The sequence below is a fragment of the Zootoca vivipara genome, chromosome 10, assembly GCF_963506605.1.
Source record: "Zootoca vivipara chromosome 10, rZooViv1.1, whole genome shotgun sequence".
NCBI classification, from domain to species: domain Eukaryota; kingdom Metazoa; phylum Chordata; class Lepidosauria; order Squamata; family Lacertidae; genus Zootoca; species Zootoca vivipara.
In genome coordinates, this window is record NC_083285.1 from 23,513,642 (window position 1) to 23,534,060 (window position 20,419).

Below are 20,419 nucleotides of genomic sequence, written 5' to 3' on the forward strand. Positions count from 1 at the left end.
TACAGAAGTGTCTTGGGCTTTTAATTTTTGATGGTATAAAGAATGATGAGAGAAGTATTAAGGCTCCAATTCCCTCCATCGATTTCAGACTCATAAAGATAAAACTCTGCCGCACCAAGTTCAGATACCTCAACAAGCCATACCGCCACAATTACAAACCCCTGTGGTGACAAATTAACAAAGACCTGAAGAGATGGAGTAATACTAACTTCACTCTCTCAGATAAAATAGCCACGATCAAAATGACCACCCTTCCAAAATTAACCTACCTATTCCAAACCCTTCCAATCTGGATTCCACCAACCCAACTCCACAAATGGCAGGAAAACCTACATTTGTTTATCTTCTCACACAAAAAGCCAAGAATAAGCCCCAAATACCTACACCTCCCCTCCTCAGTAGAAGGGTGGGGAATCCCCAACACAGAACTATACTACATTGCCAACTAAGTGCGCCACATAATCCCATACGGTCTAGAAGATGAGACAAAACAGTGGGTACACTTGGACATGGCCTACCATGTCCTAGCCTTGCCATTCTCTGGAGCTAGGCCTCAAGTGAGTTCACAAGGAATGGCTGTGACTGTATCAGAAATGCACCTATGGGGCGATATGAAAAAGGACAACAGAGCCACCATTCGGCTGTGCTGCATAACTATGTGTGAGGGACAGAAGCTACAGACAGCCCCCTCCCATCTTAAGTACAAGCTCTTCTCCCAGCGCCAGTGGGAGCGGGGAGGGGGATGACTCCAGCGGGGAATCGGGAAGTAGAGGCCATGGCTCAGGCAGGGTAGCAGAGCCACTGCTCTGCTCAGGAAAGGAAGGGGGAAGCAGGGAAAGCGCGGCAAGAAGACCGATCCCGCCGGTCCCGGAATTGCGCAAGAAGCGACGGGGGCGGAGATTCAGTATTCCCAGGCTACTTTGTTGGAAGAAAACGCGGGAATCTCCATTCGGAGGTTCTGACCTAGGCTGACAACATGTACATAGTACTGACTCTGCACTGTAAATAGTTTGCACATAATAAAAGCATGAAAATGCAACGTCGTGAGGAGTCGTTACTCTAGAGTAGCCGCTACCGCGCCTGTGACACTATGCATAACTATGCAGCACACCAGAAGGTTTCAGAAGGATAGGGAGTGAAATGTCTGCCTCCCTCCCTTCACCCCCTTTTTGAATCCTGAATAGCAGTACAAGTTTCCTTTTCCTGCCTGTCTGAAGCGTTCCTATTACATGCTGGGGATGACCTGCAACATTTTGTTGTAGGATCACACTTGTCATTTTATAATACATACTAGCCCATTGGGGAATATCAAATGCAGCAACTGGGTAGTTTAAATTAAATGTTAGCATTAGACAGCACTGGGGTGATATATTTCTGCTGAATTGCTAAGCAAGGCTAGCCTCTGCGATTTTGTCAATCCCCCCTCCTTCCCTAAATATCAGGATTTGCTTCACAATCTGCCTGCCCCACACAGACACACACCATCTAGCAGCAGCATGTCACAAATGTATCCGATCACCATGGGTAACCTGCTAAGAACTAGCAGCATATGGAAGTGGGTGTCTTGGCAGGGCAGTTCTCTGTGATTAAGCTTTACAGCTTGGCAGAGTCCTGAGTTATGAGGCAGGCAGAATGCTCGTTTTCCATATTGCCTTGCAGATGGAGTGTGTGTTGTTTTCTTCCCCGAAGTGAAAAGGAAATGGATGGACCAAGATAAGAACTTGTTGTGTCCAGCTCCCATGAGTGTTTGCAAGTTGTGGTTGGATGTGAGCTCTCTGCAAGAATGTTTTGATAGAAAACAGTTGATATGGGCATAATTGGGTAATGCAATGGACCTGGGAATTTTGCCACATTTGCCTTTCAAGGAAATGGGATGAGCTAGTTTGATGCTACAATACAAAATGGATGTTTTATTCACTTATTTGCCTATAGACTTGTTCTATTTACATATCACCTTTTCCTCCAAGAAGCTCAAGGCGGTGTACATCATTTCCCCCTCCCTGTGACATACATTAGGCTGAGAGACAGTGACTTGCCCAAGGTCACCCAGTGAGCTTCATGGCCAAGTGGGGACTCAAACCCTGCTCTCCCAGGATGTATTTCATTACACCACACTGGTCATATTTTGAAACATTGGCCATGCTATCTGGGGCTGAGGGGAGTCCAACAGCATCTGGAGGGTACAAGATTGGCCACCCCTGTTGTAACACACCATACACCTCAGTGCATGTCCCGACATTCCTTGAGATAAATCTGACTGGGACCAGTGAGAAGACTTAGGGGCATAGATTTTTAAAACCAAACTGTATTGAACTTGGCTGGAAGTTCAGTGGATTTGTTAACAGCTTTTACTCTCCATTAAAAAAACAAAGCAAAACCTACTTGCCTTTTTAGTGTTTTGCTTTTATTATATTAATGCTTTCATCTGCAGATGAAAGGCAGGACATCCATGTTTACAATAAAGAAGTAAGGCTGCAGACCTTAACCTCACTTACCTGGGAGTAAGCCCTATGGAATTCAATCAGACTTATGTCAGAGTAGACATATTTAGGATTGCATCCTGAATAAACCTTGAGTCCTTACTAGAGATGGGAAGGCCTGGGAGAAACCCAGAAAAATGGGGAAAAAACCAGGTTTTTTCCCCAAAGCACTTTGGAAAATAACGGAGGAAAATGGACCCCCCCCCCAGTTTTTCTGGGTTTTTTCCAGGTCTTCCCATCTCTAGTCCTAACCTCACTTACCCAGGAGCAGGGGTTGAGCAGAAAGTCAATTCAGTTCACATTTTAAGGTGAACCCACCTAATTTTCACTGTTTGATTTTATATATATATATATATATATATATATATATATATATATATATATATATATAATTTTATTTAATTTTCACTGTTTGAAACAAACATGCAAGCTAAAACACAGCCATCCCAAGAAATTTGTACATCTCTGAATTTTGCGATGCAACCCTCCAGTACAAAAATGCAGAAAATAGGACCAAGTGTGCATACAATGCATGTATTGGTGAACATATTTGCAGCAGATTTCTTCTCACACGTTTCCCATGCAAACCCCTCAAACTGTTTTCTGAACCCAGGAATATTTTACTGTAAAGTGGTTTAGGGATTTCCTCAGAGCAAGCACATCCTTGGTTTCTGTATAATCTTCTGTGGTTCCATAGGTATGAATGCGGTTTTGAATCCTGCAACAGGGTTTGCTTTAGCATTCTTTGGAAATGTAATTATGTGTGCCTAACTGTGTGTGTGTGTGTGTGTGTGTGTGTGTGTGTGTGTAGTGTAAGTATATGTCAAAGTCCTACATTTTCTCACAGAGAGGGTTGGCATTGCCCACCCCCACATAATGCACAGTGTTTCCAGAAGGGCATTTGTCTTTCTGCCCCTCCTCCTAGAAAGAGCTGAGAGGGAAAGCCCACTATTTACCTCCTATTGTTCAGCTTTGTAAAATCCAGAGTAATGACCCTATGGTAACATGGTTGTTATGCATATTCTGTTCTAGCTAATGGGCGCGTTGCTGCCAGGTCAGACAATAGATTATTCTCTCTTTTTGCTTAGTATAAAATGTAAAATTACTTGAAGGCAGAAGGTGTCATCTTGGCAAGACCTTTTCTTCAAACAAAATCAAATAAATCCATGCTTTAAAAAGAGAAGCAAAGAAAGGAATGGAAAAAGGGAGAGGTTGACTTTCCTCCTTTCCTCCTTCCACATGCTAAATAGCAAGGTTTTTTTTTGCACTCATTAGAATGACTGACGTTTTGTCTGAAAACTCATATTTCCACTTGTATGCTTCCCCCGTAAAACATTTTCTGCAACTTGGGTAACAAAATCTTTATAGTAAAAATGAAATGAAATGAAATATCCCATTGCTATATAAATGCTTGCCTTGTGAAGGAAAGCTGGAGTTTCCTTAAAACAACAACACACAACTGGTTTTAATATATACTGAGCATTCGCAATTGCACTTAATTTCCCAACATCTCCAAAAAAAATCTAATAATAATAATAATGATTAAGAATAGTTTCAGTTGTTACATTTCAGTTTGCTTTTGCAAGAGCAAAATAGCTCCGGATCTCCTATCTAGTAATGCGTCAATCTCTTTACTGTAGAGCTGGAAAAGGTTCAGGAAAGGGCAGACAAAACGATCAAGGGAATCGAGCAGAATTTACAGGATTTGAGACGTTTTAGTTTAGCGGAAAAGCCAGTAAGAGGTGATATGATAGAAGTTGATAAAATTATGCATGGCATGCAAAAAAAAAAAAAAAATCAGATAGAGAAAGGTTTCTTGCTCACCCATAACACTAGAAGTTGCAGATTTCCAGTGAAGGTGAATGTTGGAAGATTCAGGACAGACAAAAGAAATGGCTCATTCATGCAGCATATAGATAGCTAATGGATGGCTAGTGATGGATAAATTAATGGAGGACAAGGCTATTTCAATGGCTACTATTCGTGGTGGCTAGCCTCTGCCTCTGCAGCTGGAGGCAGTAATAACAGGTATGTGTCACCACTCCTCCTCACCATTCACTTCTGTACAAGATTTTGGTAGGGTTAAGATGGTTTGGCATTATGTACATAAGCAAGTGCAGGTCTCTGCTGCCCTCCCCTTGGGCATAGCTGCCAAGTCTCCCGTATTCCCCGGGAAATCCCCGTTTTTTCAGCTGTTCCTAGCTGAAAAAATGGATTTTTTGTTTTTCCTCGGTTTATTCTGGCGCGGCGGCCATTTTGGAACTGGGCGGAGCATGCTCAGAAGCGACTTTTGATGCTGCTCTGCCCAGTTCCAAAATGGCTGCAGTGCGACTTCTGGTGCGGTGGCCATTTTGGAACTGGGCAAAGCAGCATCAAAAGTCACTTCTGAGCATGCTCCGCCCAGTTCAAAAATGGCGGCAGCACTACTTCCGGTCTGCTACTTCCGCCTGGTCCCTTATTTCTCCGACAGCAACTTGGCAGGTATGCCCTCGGGTATGGCAGTCAGGGCTGGCTCCAGGTTTGAGGAGCCCTCACCTATGATGGATGCTTGCCTCTGTCAGCTGGCCCTAGCAGGCTTACCTGGCTGTGGTGGCAGTGCTTTAGTAGGTCTAGGCACCAATTAATTTTCCCACAATGCCTCAGTGTTGCTAAGTATGTGAGAGAGACAGAGGGAGAGCTTTTTAAATAATAAATAAAAATTGAAATGGGGGAAGAGGAGGAATCTTAATTAGGAGTCAATAAGGGGAGGGGTTTTGTTAAAAATAATCACTTGACCCTCAGGTGTCTCATACCACTTCTTATTTTATGAGTAGGCACTGTTTTTTTCCTTTTGCTTTTAAATAGACAAGGGCACGGACCTTATAAAGGTGTAATTCGCATTGCCAAAGGCGATCTCCAGCCCACGAAGAATTCTGTGAACTAACCATCTGATTGATTTGGCAGCAGGGGGAAGCAATTTCTAGCAATTGACAGGGATCCATCTATTTTTTCGCAGTTCACTTTAGTGTACACATGAAAATGGGCCTGCAATAAAGGAGTAATCGGATGATGCCTTCATTGTACTGCCAGATGTAGCTTCCTTTGAATTTTCTCTTTGTTGCAGGCTGATCTTTAGTCCTTTGAATTAGCAGAATTGGTTGCTTTTAAGCGTAGTGGCTGCCATATGCTGGAAGGAAAGCATAGCCATAAATTGAAGGGACTGCATGAGCTTTTCTCCCACAATTCAACCAGTAACTATATCAGGAAGGCAAATGGTAGAATTAACTTTGACTAGTGCATCACAGTTAACCCAGTTGAAAGGCTGATGACCTATCAATTGAAGAGTTTGAATCAGTTGCCAGGTCTATAATATAAACTTACGCACTCTACTTTAAAGTCATAAACGGTTATAAAAGTATTTTAGAAAATAGCAGAAAGCATTCAAGTGTGCAAATACATTTGTGGCAATACATTTGTGTACAGCCTTCCACTTTCCAACTATGCAATGTGCAGATCTGTAGGTAGTTTGTTTAGCATATAATAAAAGTCTTCAAAAATGGAAATTCTGGGGAGCGTTATTTTGAGGCAATTTTAACTCAAAATTGAGAGATTATAAAAGGCTTTAAAACATTTTTAAAGCTCTAAATAACTGGGAATGTCTGCAATTGAATTTAATAGCACACAATGAATAATCCTGATTTGTTCTGCACTATTTTTGGTTTGAGGGGGGAAATAATAGAGATGGAAGACCGTTTGCATTCTGTGTGATGAAAATAGTACCACCAAAATCCACAGTGAGTTAAATTTAGCATTACAACCTATTAAGGTGGTATTTATAATTCTGCTGCTAATGTGGGTACTATAGTTTTGAAGAATTTTATTGTGGTTGTGGATGCTGGACTAAGATGAATCAATGGGAAGTAGGTACAACCTTTGTTGACCAAGGCAGGGATTGGTCAAAAAATAAGGTTTAAAATTGGGCTCATCTTATACATGGGTAGTGCTGAGGGTTGTTTTCTTAATTTGGAGTCCCCCAAAATACAGTGGTACCTCTACTTACAAATAACTCTACTTACGAATTTTTCTACTTACAAATGGAGCTCCGTCCACCATCTTGGATGCTGTTTAGATAGGATTTTTTCTACTTACGAATTTTTAGATAGGGTTGCTTCGACTTACGAATTTTTTCTCCCAATGCATTCCTATGGGATTCGACTTACAATTTTTTTCGACTTACAAATGTGTGTTCGGAACGCATTAAATTCGTAAGTAGAGGTACCACTGTAATCTTATACATGGGGGCATCTTATACACGGGAAAATATGGCAGGTTGTTTCACTTCTTATTATCGCAAGTATTTTGCAGCCTGCTTTCATTGGGATTATTTCGTTCACCTGCAGTCAAACTCCTGCTCTTGTTTCTGAACTGGAATGATTGCTGTGGGCAGAAGCAGATTTAGGACAGTATGGCTGGTTCTGCTGCACTGGTCAGGCACCCCCAAACTTAGGCCCTGCAGATCTTTTGGACTACAACTCCCATCATCCCTGACCACTGGTCCTGTTAGCTAGGGATAATGGGAGTTGTAGGCCAAAACATCTGGAGGGCTGCAGTTTGGGGATGCCTGGTGTAGTGAATTGAGCAGAGCGCAAGGCAAGAGGCAGGAGGGCACCAAATTTTGGCTTTGCACAGAGTGCTGCTGAAATTTGAAAGACCAAAGTCTGCTTCTGCTGTAGGGTTAAAGAGTCAACCTCTTGTTTGGGATGCAGAATCCTCTGCAAGTTTATTTGGTTGTTTCTTCCTTCCTACTAATTTGGGCTGAAATTTAGGTTCCAGAAGGGCTATCTGCTGGAGAAGAAAATAAATACTCTTGTGACACCTTAACTAGTGCATTTCTTGTGCTATAAGTGTTCATAGGCCAAAGTCCACTGGGGTTCTGACCTGTGATAGCTTGTGTGACAAGCAATTGGGTTGTCCTTAATTGGTGCTAGAAGAGTCAAACTTAACTGTAAGACTCAAAACATATCTTAGATAGTTTTAAAGGGGGATTCGATAAATGCATATCAGTGGCTATTAGTAACTATGGTTACATTCTACTTGCAGTTGCTGGGTGTCAACACTGAAAGAGGGCTATTATCTTCATGTTCTTCTTGTGAGCTTCCTGAAAGCATCTAGTTGGCCACTTTGGGATGCAGGATTAGATTGGCCTTTGGTCTCATAAAAATGACGGTTCTTCTGTTCTCAACTATCTCTGCTCTAGTCTTTAAATTGCATTTCCACAATATTCGAGGCCTTGTTTATAAGAGTAAAACCTGAGACAATTAAGGTTCAGCTACTGCGGGGATCAATATAAACCCAGTAGAATAAACATTTAAAAAACCCAAAACCTCATGATAGAAGGAACAGCTGTGTAGGAACAGAGGCTTTGAAGCACTGTGAGAGAAGCTAAGCTCCCCGAGATTTCTTCTCTTTCATTTGCCAACATAAATAAAAAGCAAAGTGGTGCGGGCTTTAGCAGATTCCAGGCTAAAAATATAGTTTTGTGTGTGTGTGCATTTGATAAGACAACACAAATAATATATTTGTGTGTTTTTTAATCAGCTATTTAAAATATTTGTAAGAGAGAGTTTGAATCTAATCTGTACTGCAGTAGTACCTTCAAAAAATTTATTTAATTAGCTGTTAGTTCCTCTGTTGTTGGGTTTTTGTTGTTGTTGGGCTTTTTGGTTCTTTGTAGGCACAGATGGCAACAGAAAATCTGCTGATGAATATTACTGATACAGAGAAAAGTAACTCATGACAAGTTCCCCCCCTTAATATTCGATTGTTTCCTAGCCATTATAAAACAAACTTTCTGTTGTCAGTTAATACCAAATTAAAATGTGATGGTCTTGTTGTATACCAGTAGTGCTTTTAATATTTCAAGCTGGCACGGAAATATGAAGCATTTCTACTTTGAAGTAAATTCCATGGAAAATAAGTAACAGTTTCAGGCAATTTATTGTTATGAATTGGTTTTTAAGAATATAGAAGATGCTGCAACCAGTATATGGGCACCTGTGGTCTGAAACAGCGTTGATTTTTGCTTATAGACACAGTCTTTGATTATTTACTATTGGATTGTGTGAATGCCAGCTGTAGATGTAGTCAGGCAAAGCAATCCCAGACCCTCCAAGTGTCCCTATTTGCCAGGGACAGTCCCGGATTTACAGAAGCCATCCCAGTTTCTGATTTGATCCTGGAATATCCCGCTTTTCCTTAGGATGTCCCTATTTTCATCAGACAAATGTTGGAGGGTTTAGTAGGATGCCCCTATTTTCACTGGAGAAATGTTGGAAGGTATGGAGTTATGCAACCCCCTGAGCCAACCTTTAGAAGACATCTGAAAGCAGCCCTGTATAGGGAAGTTTTTCAGTGTTTTATTATGTTTTTCTATATGCTGAATTCATCATCATACAAAAGGCTGATGCCAAAGCCGGAATTAAGATTGCCGGAAGAAATATCAACAACCTCAGATATGCAGATGACACAACCTTGATGGCAGAAAGTGAGGAGGAAATAAAGAACCTTTTAATGAGGGTGAAAGAAGAGAGTGCAAAATATGGTCTGAAGCTCAACATCAAAAAAACCAAGATCATGGCCACTGGTCCCATCACCTCCTGGCAAATAGAAGGGGAAGAAATGGAGGCAGTGAGAGATTTTACTTTCTTGGGCTCCTTGATCACTGCAGATGGTGACAGCAGTCACGAAATTAAAAGACGCCTGTTTCTTGGGAGAAAAGCAAGGGCAAACCTAGACAGCATCTTAAAAAGCAGAGACATCACCTTGCCGACAAAGGTCCGTATAGTTAAAGCTATGGTTTTCCCAGTAGTGATGTATGGAAGTGAGAGCTGGAACATAAAGAAGGCTGATCGCCGAAGAATTGATGCTTTTGAATTATGGTGCTGAAGGAGACTCTTGAGAGTCCCACGGACTGCAAGAAGATCAAACCTGAAGGATATCAGCCCTGAGTGCTCACTGGAAGGACATAATAATAATAATAATAATATATTATTTATACCCCGCCCATCTGGCCGGGTTCCCCCAGCCACTCTGGGCGGCTTCCAAAAAAACAGAAATTCTAAAATACAGAAATCCATCAAACATTAAAAGCTTCCCTAAACAGGGCTGCCTTGACAGATCCTGAAGCTGAGGCTCCAATACTTTGGCCACCTCATGAGAAAAGAAGACTCCCTGGAAAAGACCCTGATGTTGGGAAAGATGGAGGGCACTAGGAGAAGGGGACAACAGAGGACAAGATGGTTGGACAGTGTTCTCAAAGCTACCAACATGAGTTTGACCAAACTGCGGGAGGCAGTGGAAGACAGGAGTGCCTGGCGTGCTATGGTCCATGGGGTCACGAAAAGTCGGACACGACTAAATGACTAAACAGCAACAAATATGCTGAAAGCTACCCAGAGTGGCTGAGGCAAGCCAGACAGATGAGTAGGGTATAAATAAAATAATAGTGTTAGTAGTAGTAGTAGTAGTAGTAGTAGTAATAGTAATAATGGAACAGGACATCCCTATTTTCATCAGAGAAACCTTGGAGGGTATGCAATCCTAAACCAGGGCCTGGAAAAATTTGTGGTTGGAGCCACTGTAATTTTACTTGCTTTGTTGTTTATGCATGTTTGTATTTTATAGTCAAATTGCAAAAACTAGTGGCTGATGCAAATATCTATCTATCTATCTATCTATCTATCTATCTATCTATCTATCTATCTATCAACATCTATCCGCTCATGCTGGCCGGGACAATAATGGGAAGAAGGCAGGGGCAGAGGGTTAATTATTTATGTATTGATTTTATTAAATATGATATAAAAAAATCTCCAAGATGTTTACATAAAAATAAAAATACAACAGCAGCATTCAGGAAAACGTCCTGAAAAACTAGATAAAACAACATACTGTAAAACCCTAATGCAGCTGTGTAGCACAAATAAAACCATGCAGTGTACAAAACAAAAACATTAAAAATTAAGACCCAAAGCCCAGGAAAGCTTGGGTATACATAAAAGTTTCAAGGGGCCATTTAAAGGTCATGCTATCTCTGCCTCATGAATTTCCTGATGGAAGGCAGTGGCTGCAAGGGAACCTGAGAACGCACTTAAATGCCAGTGTTTATTCTTGAAAGAAGGAAGCGGTGCAAAAGCTTAATGCCTCTGACCCTACAGATAGGGTGGCCGTGACAGCACAGAGTGTCGCACCAGAGGGGGCAATCTATGTCCCAAACTGCCCAATGACTATGGTTTCATTTTAAAACTTTTGTGATGCATATTAGACATGTAGGACGGCATAGGTGTAATTGGCTGCGCTGTTTTTGGAATCCTTATCTGATCGATAGGTTGCCCCCCATTCCTTCCCTCTTATCCTCTAATTCAGCCGGGGCTGTTTTGCTCATAGCAGCCACTTCTGCCGAATCAGGTGTTGGGATCCAATTTGCTTTGGTCTTGACTTCCAGGTGTGTTGCGATCCCCCGCCCTCCAACCTTTGTTGGTTTTAAATCTAGGTTGGTTTGGGCACACTACTGTTTGTGGTTTGATATGAAGTGTAGTTGCCCATCGAGCCCCTTCCAAGACTTTTTTTTTAAAAAAACCCCCAGCATAGATACATTTATGGATTGCTTCTATAACTCTCCCACTGTGGTGCCACTGGGTTTTTTTGTGACTCACATAGCTTTACTGATGAGATTTTGTGATTCCAAAAAGGTTTTGTGCCCCCAAGAGCCCTCAATTATCCTTTGGGAGGGGGGGAATAACATTTTGGCCGCATCCACTTTTGCACTCTGGCCATGAATAGGGCTGGGTGATATCAGGTTTCCAACACTGTGATTTATCATCAGCTAAACATTGCAATATAGTGATACGTTGTTGTTGTTGTTGTTGTTGTTGTTGTTGTTGTTGTTTGAATTTATATACCGCCCTATACTTGGGGGGTCTCAGGGCAGTTCACAGAACAAAATCAAAATCTAAAACCACAATATATATATAATCAAAATAAAAACAACCCAATAACATCTGAACCAAAAGCCTGGCTAAAATGGAACGTTTTTGCCTGGTGCCTAAAGGTGTTGAAAAGGAAGGAGCACTGGCTCTGGCCCCATGAGGCACTGGGGTGAAGCTGCCCCTGCAACCACCAGTGCCCGGTGCAGGGAGGAAGGAGGCAGCCAGCCGCTAAGGTGCGGCTGGCCAGCAAGCCCCACCGATGATATACCATTGGGTCAAAATGCCATTGCAATCTGACCCTCAAACCGATCCTGGATGATATATCAATACATTGCTGTCAGGGACCGGGCAAAGGAGGAGTGGTGGAGACCGCCTCCAGGCCTGACCCTTCCAGAGAAGAAGGAGACAGTTCAGAATTACAACAGGGGGTTGAGGGAGGTTGCAGCTCAGAGGCAGATGATGAGAAAAGCTGGGAAATAATGGGAGAGGAGGAGGAGGAGGAGGAGGAGGAGGAGGAGGAAGAAGAAGAAGAAGAAGAAGAAGAAGAAGAAGAAGAAGAAGAAGAAGAAGAAGAAGAAGAAGAAGAAGAAGAAGGGGAAAGACAGCTGACAGACTCAGTGTCTTTAGAAAGCATTCCAGACACACACACACACCCCAGAACATGGCGGGCATTGAAAATAGGAGAGCAGAGATCTCAAAGGCAAAAGGCACTTTCCAGCCCCCGTAGCGATGACACATGAGGAAGTGGGAGATAGAGGGGCTGGGGTTTCACTCGGAGCAACACCATTGCTACGAGAGGCTGCATTTCTAAGCCTCTCTCTGTGACTATTGAATAAAAAGCATTGGTAAGAACTTTCCTTGTCTTATCCATTCCTGGCAACCTGCCATGGGAGGTTGGATCCTCTGACTCCTGACAACTGCCCAGTCCTAGCCATGAGCACTTTTATATTTCCGCCACAAACACTGTGATGTGTGAAGCTCAGAGCTTGTTGTGGGACAATGTGTCCAGAAAAGGTTATTCACTCCTGTGTTGTTGTTGTTTATTAAATTTATATACAGCCCTATATCTGGGGGGTCTCAGGGCGGTTCACAGAATATTGTGTGTGTCACATTGTACGTGATTTTAATGTTGTTACACACCACTCTTCAATGATAAATTAAATGCACTTTGAAAATATTTATGGCAATATTTTCCCTCTAGGTAACAGTATTGTGTCCTACCACACACTCAACATGAGAGTACCATTGCATAGTGCTATGCCATCATAATGGGACCCTCGTACCTACGGGACCTCCTCTCCTGGTATGCCCCGCGGAGGACCTTAAGGTCCACAAACAACAATATTCTGGAGATCCCGAGCCATAAGGTGGCTAGAGTGGCCTCAACTAGAGCCAGGGCCTTTTCAGTATTGGCCCCAACTTGGTGGAACGCTCTTTCACAGGAGACCAGGGCCCTGCGGGATTTGTCATCTTTCCGCAGGGCCTGCAAGACAGAGCTGTTCTACCTGGCCTTTGGGTTGGATTCAGCCTGACCCCTGTGTTTCCCTCCCTCGTGGTTTGGATTTATGGACTACTTAAAATGAGGCTGCATTTTAAATTTTAATATTGTATTTTAATCTGTATTTTAATTAATTATTTTCTTTTCTTTTATGTCTTATTGTAATTTTATTGGTGTTAGCCGCCCTGAGCCCGGTTTTGACTGGGGAGGGCGGGGTATAAATAAAAAAAATATTATTATTATATTATAATGTCCCAAATTGGATGTGGCAACATTATAATGGCAATGCAGTGCCACACATGGCTTTGCCTTGCATTGCAGCCAATGTTCTACCCGAACCCAAATATCCCTGCGCTCATTGAATCAGGCTGAAAGACAAGTTCTTAAAAAGGCAGTCAAATCCTGCAATTCTCTAAGGCATTAAGCTAAATGCTAGATGTAAACAGCTTAATGGCATCATCAGGAGCTGCTTATCAACATCATTATGGAAAGATTTAAAAATGACTGTCGGGTCTATATTATAGCACAGTAAATAAGGAAAAGTCGGTGTTAAAGACTGTTGCTTCTAAGAGGTAGGATCAGGAAAGGGCATGCCTAGATAAAACATCAGTCAATTGGTTTTACTAAATACCAGCCAAGCATGATTTCCAACAGAAGGTGCACAATCCTATGCAAAACACTGATTAAAAAAGCTTAATCAAGTAAGCTGAGATGACAAACAAGAGCAGCTGTAAAACAAAGATTGTACATATCTGCTATGAACACAGGAATCGTAATAACTGTCTAGAAATTACAAGCAGCAAATCTAATAAAAATCTGACTGCGTGGCAGTCTGGGGAAAGAAAACCCTGTTTCTTTTTCTGAGAAGCTGGACTTCTTTATATACATAGCTTAATTGTAGGCCATTCTGTGAATATCTACCTATAAGGCAAAGGTACATTTTAATGAGTAGCCAGCAACTTAATTCATGTAAGCAGGCAGCAAAAAGGCATTGCGTCTAACATTGTAGGCAAGAACTTTGTAGGAGTGTTTATAACGCAATTCAGATGAGGTGGATTTTAATCCAGTGTTTCCCATGTTGAAATCTAACATTCTTCCCACCAGTCCAGATTGGTTCTCAACCTGAACAACTTGGGCTGATATCATAACAGGGGGGGGGGTGCTCAGTAAAGAGTGACCGTTGAATGGCCAATATAAGTTGACTGTGGGAATATAGTTCTTCACCATCTGACATCCAGTTTGATGCGTGGTTATAGGATTCCCACTTCCTGAAATCCATCACAAGTGGGAATTCAGGGAATCGTATATGGTAAACTGGTACATAGAACATGGTGGCTCTCTGCTGTTAAAAACCTATTTGATCCCATGGAGTGTTCCACCACTAGAATAGGAAGAGAGACCAGTTTCCCTATCGCTAGCAGACCCTGTGAACTTCCTATACTACTACTACTACTACTACTACTACTACTAATTTATTATTTATACCCCGCCCATCTGGCTGGGTTTCCCCAGCCACTCTGGGCGGCTTCCAACAGAAAAATGAAATGGAATAATCTATTAAACATTAAAAGCCTCCCTAAACAGGGCTGCCTTCAGATGTCTTCTAAAAATCTGGTATCCGTGTTTATCTTTGACATCTGATGGGAGGGCGTTCCACAGGGCGGGCGCCACCACCCAGAAGGCCCTCTGCCTGGTTCCCTGCAACTTGGCTTCTCACAATGAGGGAACCGCCAGAAGGCCCTCGGTACTGGACCACAGTGTCAGGGCAGAATGATGGGGGTGGAGACGCTCCTTCAGGTATACTGGACCGAGGCCATTTAGGGCTTTAAAGGTCAGCACCAACACTTTGAATTGTGCTCGGAAACGTACTGTTCTGAAGGGCTTCCTAACCCTCTCACAGAGAGAAGGTGGGTTTTTTTTTGAATTTTCTCCCTCACTGTTCCACTGTCAACTCAATGTATGACTTTTGTCATACAACCTATGATCAATCACTACAGAAACAGCTTCATAATATTATTATGGTGTTATCCTATGATATCTCTTATAATCCTACAAAGCTGGAGCATTCGATAATACATATGCCATCATAACCATGGAGAGAATACTCTATAATGTATACTAGAATCCACTTCCTAGAAAATAGTTGATTATGTGGAACTTCCTACCAAACCTGTACTGATAACAAATTACTGTATTTTAAGCTTTCCCTAACGAGAAAGAACAATGACCTGCTGAAGAATTTTAGATTGCCTTTGTAGAGTGTGTTTTGAAAAATAGATGTTGTGGTCCTTCGTGGAAGTGCACAAAATACTAATTTTCTGTTTTCACTGAGTACAGATTTGACTGTGCCCTTTGTGCCTTTCAAGAACAACAAACATGAATCAATGTGTGCTGTGTAATTTTGAAGTACGGTACTCTGTTTCCTCTGATAGATCATAGTTATGCACAAAGGGAGCCTAAGATTATTATTCTTTTTTGCATTCAGCCATTATAAGCTAACACAATTAGTACAGTGACATTTCCAAGCTTTACGAGAAAACAATATCTGATCTCCTCTTTTCTCTCTCTTGATCATGCCATATATGTAACGATTATTCCTGCCAGTCAAAATTATTATCTTGTACATCAGATTGCACACTGCCTGCATTATAGGCTCTGCCATTTCCTAGTCAGATCAAACACAGAAGACTGTTTACTAAACAGATCACTGGATTTCTGAGATATATGACTAGGGTACATGCATCTGAACCAGCAATCTTGTCCCAGTTCATTCACCCTGTGCTGTGTCTCTCACTGCTTTGTAGCCAATTTCCACATTTCCTGCATGGTATATCTGCTTTTAAAAAACCTTTTTCTGCCACCAAGGATTTTTTAATGTTATTTTTTAAAACCATCAAGTGCTGATCTTGCACAATCACACCTAACTGCACTGTAAAAAGAATAGGTTCATTGTGCTGCAAAAGTGAGTAAGGGTTGATGATGAAATTGATCCTGGTATGGTGAGGTTGTTTTAAATTTGTCTTCAAAAATAAATTAGTGCACGCACACACGCACACGCACACACGCACACACAGACGTCTCTAGATGAATGGGTGCAATTAAACAAATTCACATTAAAAAACAAAACAAAATCTGTTTACTTTTTTGATGATGAAAGCTGAGCAGGACAAAGGCAAAGAAGAGTTCCAACGAGGTGCTAGCTTTTGGCTAGTATTCAAGGTAGTGTTAAGTAATGGTCCCATCTGTACAAGAATTTGCTCTTGTTGAATAAAACTCCCCCCTTCCTCTATGCACCCCCTAAATCTGTTCTGGCGATATTGGGAAGGCATGGGGAGAGAAGATGGGGAAAAGTCCCATTGCACAAGCAGAAATCCTTGTGCTCACAGGGCAAGAGAGTTGGATACTGTTCAATGCACTGCGGGGGAACCTGAACAAGTGGAATTAGAAGAGTAAAGGATAATATATTTCATTATGAAGGAATATCATGTGAATAGCAGTTGTAGGTTGAACAAAAAGTTGCTGTTATAGGTGCCTACTTATTGCTAATTAACTAAATTACCGCTTTAAAAAGTGTGGTTTCACCCCCCCCCCCAACATACACACAGTGGTAGAAGCCAGAACAAATTGTTGGAATGACAATGATCACATCCTTTTTGTCCAAACAAGACCATGTTATTGTTAGGTATTTTGTGACAATGTCAAGTACTTTCTTTGATGTACCAGCATCCACAAATGACTGTCCTTCATGAGCATCAGAAAATGAATTTGATTCCTCTAATGCAAAAAGTAATTGGATTTTTTTCCCTTTATTGAATGCATCTCTTTAATGACTACCACTGTGTCAGCCAATTTAACTGCAAGTGACCTGACATTGATCAGATGATAGGACTTAAAATAAATGCTTGAGCTACGAGATGAAAAAGATCAGCTGTTTGATAGTTTGGGTGTGTGGGCAGAATATTTCCTATCTTTTTCTACCCTTGAATAATATCCCCTACTTGAATATGATTCTTTTAAAGCATACAATTGAAATAATTGATCATTCAGTAGCAGATTGCATCCTTCTAGCATGTATAATAAGTAATTTCCAGAAAGTGCCTTGGAGACAACACTTTGAAAATTGAATAAAATTCAACCAGCAATAAACTTGCTTCTTGCAAATGCTTATTACAATTCAGTGTATTCCTGGAACTGAGGGCACAATCCACCAAGCTCTGCTGCTTTTGTAGCCTGTAATTATATTAGTGGAGCTTGCATAGAGATCAATAATACTAAGTGGAGTGAATTAATTTTTTAAAGGCTACACCTCTGTTGTTAAGTGTCCCCCCCCCAAATGTTAACAACAGACCCAGTGCCAAACACCTTGAGAACAACCTTAAATATTTCAGTATATAATGCCATCTGTCCTACTAAGGCTATGGGTCAGTTGTTGTTTTTTAAAAAAATATTTTTTCAGGACCTGCCTGCTTATATAAACTTTTCATCCAAAAAATGGAATGCCTTTAGCATCCCTTCACAGCATTGTTTTTATGAGAGTACAATCACCAGTGACTGGTGTCTAAAAATGTCCCATGATGAGATTTGCTCATTTGTAAGAGTATTTCTCTTATGCCAGTGTACCATAGACTGAGTTGGGCAGTGCCAATGGAAAATATCAACGTCTTCACTGCTGTACCACAGAAATACATTCAAGGCAATTCACTACTGTCATCTTCTGAGATACAGTGGGAAACTTATGGATCTCCAGATGTTATTGGACTCCAGTTCTTATTAGCCTCAGCCACCAAGGACAATAGGCACTGTACTACAACAACCTTTGGAGAACCACAGGTGTTTTGGATAGCAAAGGCATCTAATTCACCTTGTTCCATGAACCTCAAAGTAGTTTACAAGGGTTCTAGATCAGGAGTCCCCTGCGTGTGGGACCATCTCAGAACTACATCGATTCAACCTTGGGTTCCTTGATCTAGGTGGGATCTCAATATAAATTGGTAAGTAAGTTTTAATCTGTAAGCTGCCTTGAGCCCCTTCAGGGGAAAGGGCTGGGTATAATGAAATATATAACAATAACAACAACAAAATGTAAGTAAACTCTTGAGAATTTAGGCTTTCTTCTGGGTGGTTGTTCCATCGTGAAAGTTCTCCTTCAGTCACCCCATTCTATATACAGTAGTACCAATCCACAATGCCATGAATGTTTGTAGACCACACATTCTCTAGGGCAGTATTGGGGAAACTCCTGGCCACATGGAGCAAACCATTCCCAACAGTCCCATATAAGACATCAGCCCTGGGAAAGTTCAGGATGCTTGCCAAGGAAAATTCAGGAAGGCACAGATGCTTTCTCTGAAGCCAAAATTTAACATTTTTTTTAAAAAAATTGGGCACCTTTTTCTGTTGCTCTGCATGGCGACAGTGAGATGCATTAAATTTAGAAAGCACCAGCTGCAAGGGGGGGAGTGTTTCCCTTGCAGCTGCAGCTTGGATTCAATCAATTCAGGCTGGGGCTGCAAAGGAAGAATGACTTGAATTCAAGCTGTGGATGCAAAGGAAGCCTTTTTCTATTTGAAATCCAAACCACGTCAGGAGGTTGAGGGGCAGGTGACCCCCCACAAAGGGCTAGGCACTTCTGGATCCAGCCCTCTGGTCAGATCCAGTCTGCCACCCCAGCTCCAGGTTGTAGTACTCAGCTTGCCAATAGTAGCTGGTTTTATAATGCTACACTCATTGAATCAAAGCATTAATTTATTTCTTCCCGAAGAGATAAACATCAAGTGTTCAGGCAATTTCAAAGCAAAACATTTCTGACCTCTAGTTCATCCTTGATGGAAGTACGCTGAAGCTGTTCTAAAAATTAAAAAGCACTTTTACACGCACGTGGGCTTCTTCTCCACAGGTCATGGCATCAGCACCATAGACAGCACTTCCCTTCACTGTGAATCCCTAATACTGTGAGGGAGTGTAATTTTGAGAGAGAACCTGGTGGCTGAGGAGGGAGAGAGGGTGTTAGGTTAGGAAGTCTTGGACAGTCATGTGTCTCTATCCAAGAAAGCAACATTGCCTTGCTGGATTTTAAACATTGGCTATTCCTGGTAAACCACTGAGCCTCTTGGGATTGCCAATCAGAAGGTCGGCGGTTCGAATCCCTGCGATGGGGTGAGCTCCCGTTGCTCGGTCCCTGCTCCTGCCAACCTAGCAGTTCGAAAGCACACCCAAAAGTGCAAGTAGATAAATAGGTAAACGGGAAGGTAAACGGCATTTCCATGTGCTGCTCTGGTTTGCCAGAAGTGGCTTAGTCATGCTGGCCACATGACCTGGAAGCTGTACCCCAGCTCCCTCAGCCAGTAAAGCAAGATGAGCGCCACAACCCCAGAGTCATCCGTGACTGGACCTAACAGTCAGGGGTCCCTTTACCTTTACCTTTATTCCTGGGATTTGCTAAATGCAAATACAGTGGTACCTCGGTTTTTGAACATCTCCATTGATGAACGTTTCGAATGCTGTAAACCCGGAAGTAAATGATTCCGTTTTTGAACGCGCCTCAGAATTTGAACGGCTTCCGCTGAATGTATATGTTATTTTTCTCAATTATCTCTATTAAATTTGCAGACTACTCTTTGCACCTTGGTTTTTAAACGTTTCAGAACTCTAACAGTCTTCCAGAACAGAAACCAAGGTACCACTGTAGAAGTAGAAATTACATACCGCTGATTTTTGAAGGGGCATTTTCTGTGGCCTGGCTGTTTTATTATCTGAATCTATCTGTAGCTTTTTCTGCCATCCCTCTCTCCCTCTCCCTCCCTCTCTCTCTCCCTCTCTCTCCCTCTCTCTCTGTCCCAGAGTGAACTATATCATTAACTGCCTGGGCCCAGAGGACTTTGCAAAAGGGTCTGCAGATCAAGGGATGCTTCTGTGTGACTGTCAACTAGAGCTGTGTTCTCAAGTGCCGGGAGCTATTTAATGCTATAAATACTTCCTTGTAGGCCAGAAATATTGACTTTCAAACCATGGTATGGATGAATAAGAAATTTGACTAACTGATTGCTGTTGAATGGTCTAGCCACCCAGCTGATACTAAGTGTTCTTAGAGCAAAGGGAAAGTATAGAGACATTCCTACTTCTGGATTCTTTGTTCTCAGTGCACACAGTTCTATATTTGACAGTGGCATTTATTAGTCATGCCTTCACTGTAGAAATAAGTCATGCTCTCAAGGACTCCTTCAGGTCTGTGCAAGCATGACTTGCAAGCATGCACCAGAACTTGGGCTTTGTTTTCTGATATCTATTTCTCATGCTGCAGCAGTGGTTGTTGCTTCTGAAGTTGCTCCAAGTTGTGGAGGTATCTCCTCAGGCAGCACAATGGGGTGCTTTTGGAAAGAGGGAGCTTAATAATCTTGCGGTCTACCGAAAGTTTGCTGCATGGACTTCCCATGTAGCCGCCCGGTAATAAGCACTAATGGCTTCAGTGAACTTTG

General features: G+C 41.9%; 1 protein-coding gene across 3 annotated transcripts in view; it reads left to right on the forward strand.

Moving 5' to 3' along the window:
- Positions 1–20,419, forward strand: part of TMEM117 (transmembrane protein 117) — a 205,678-nt gene that overhangs the window by 90,073 nt on the left and 95,186 nt on the right. The window lies entirely within an intron of this gene.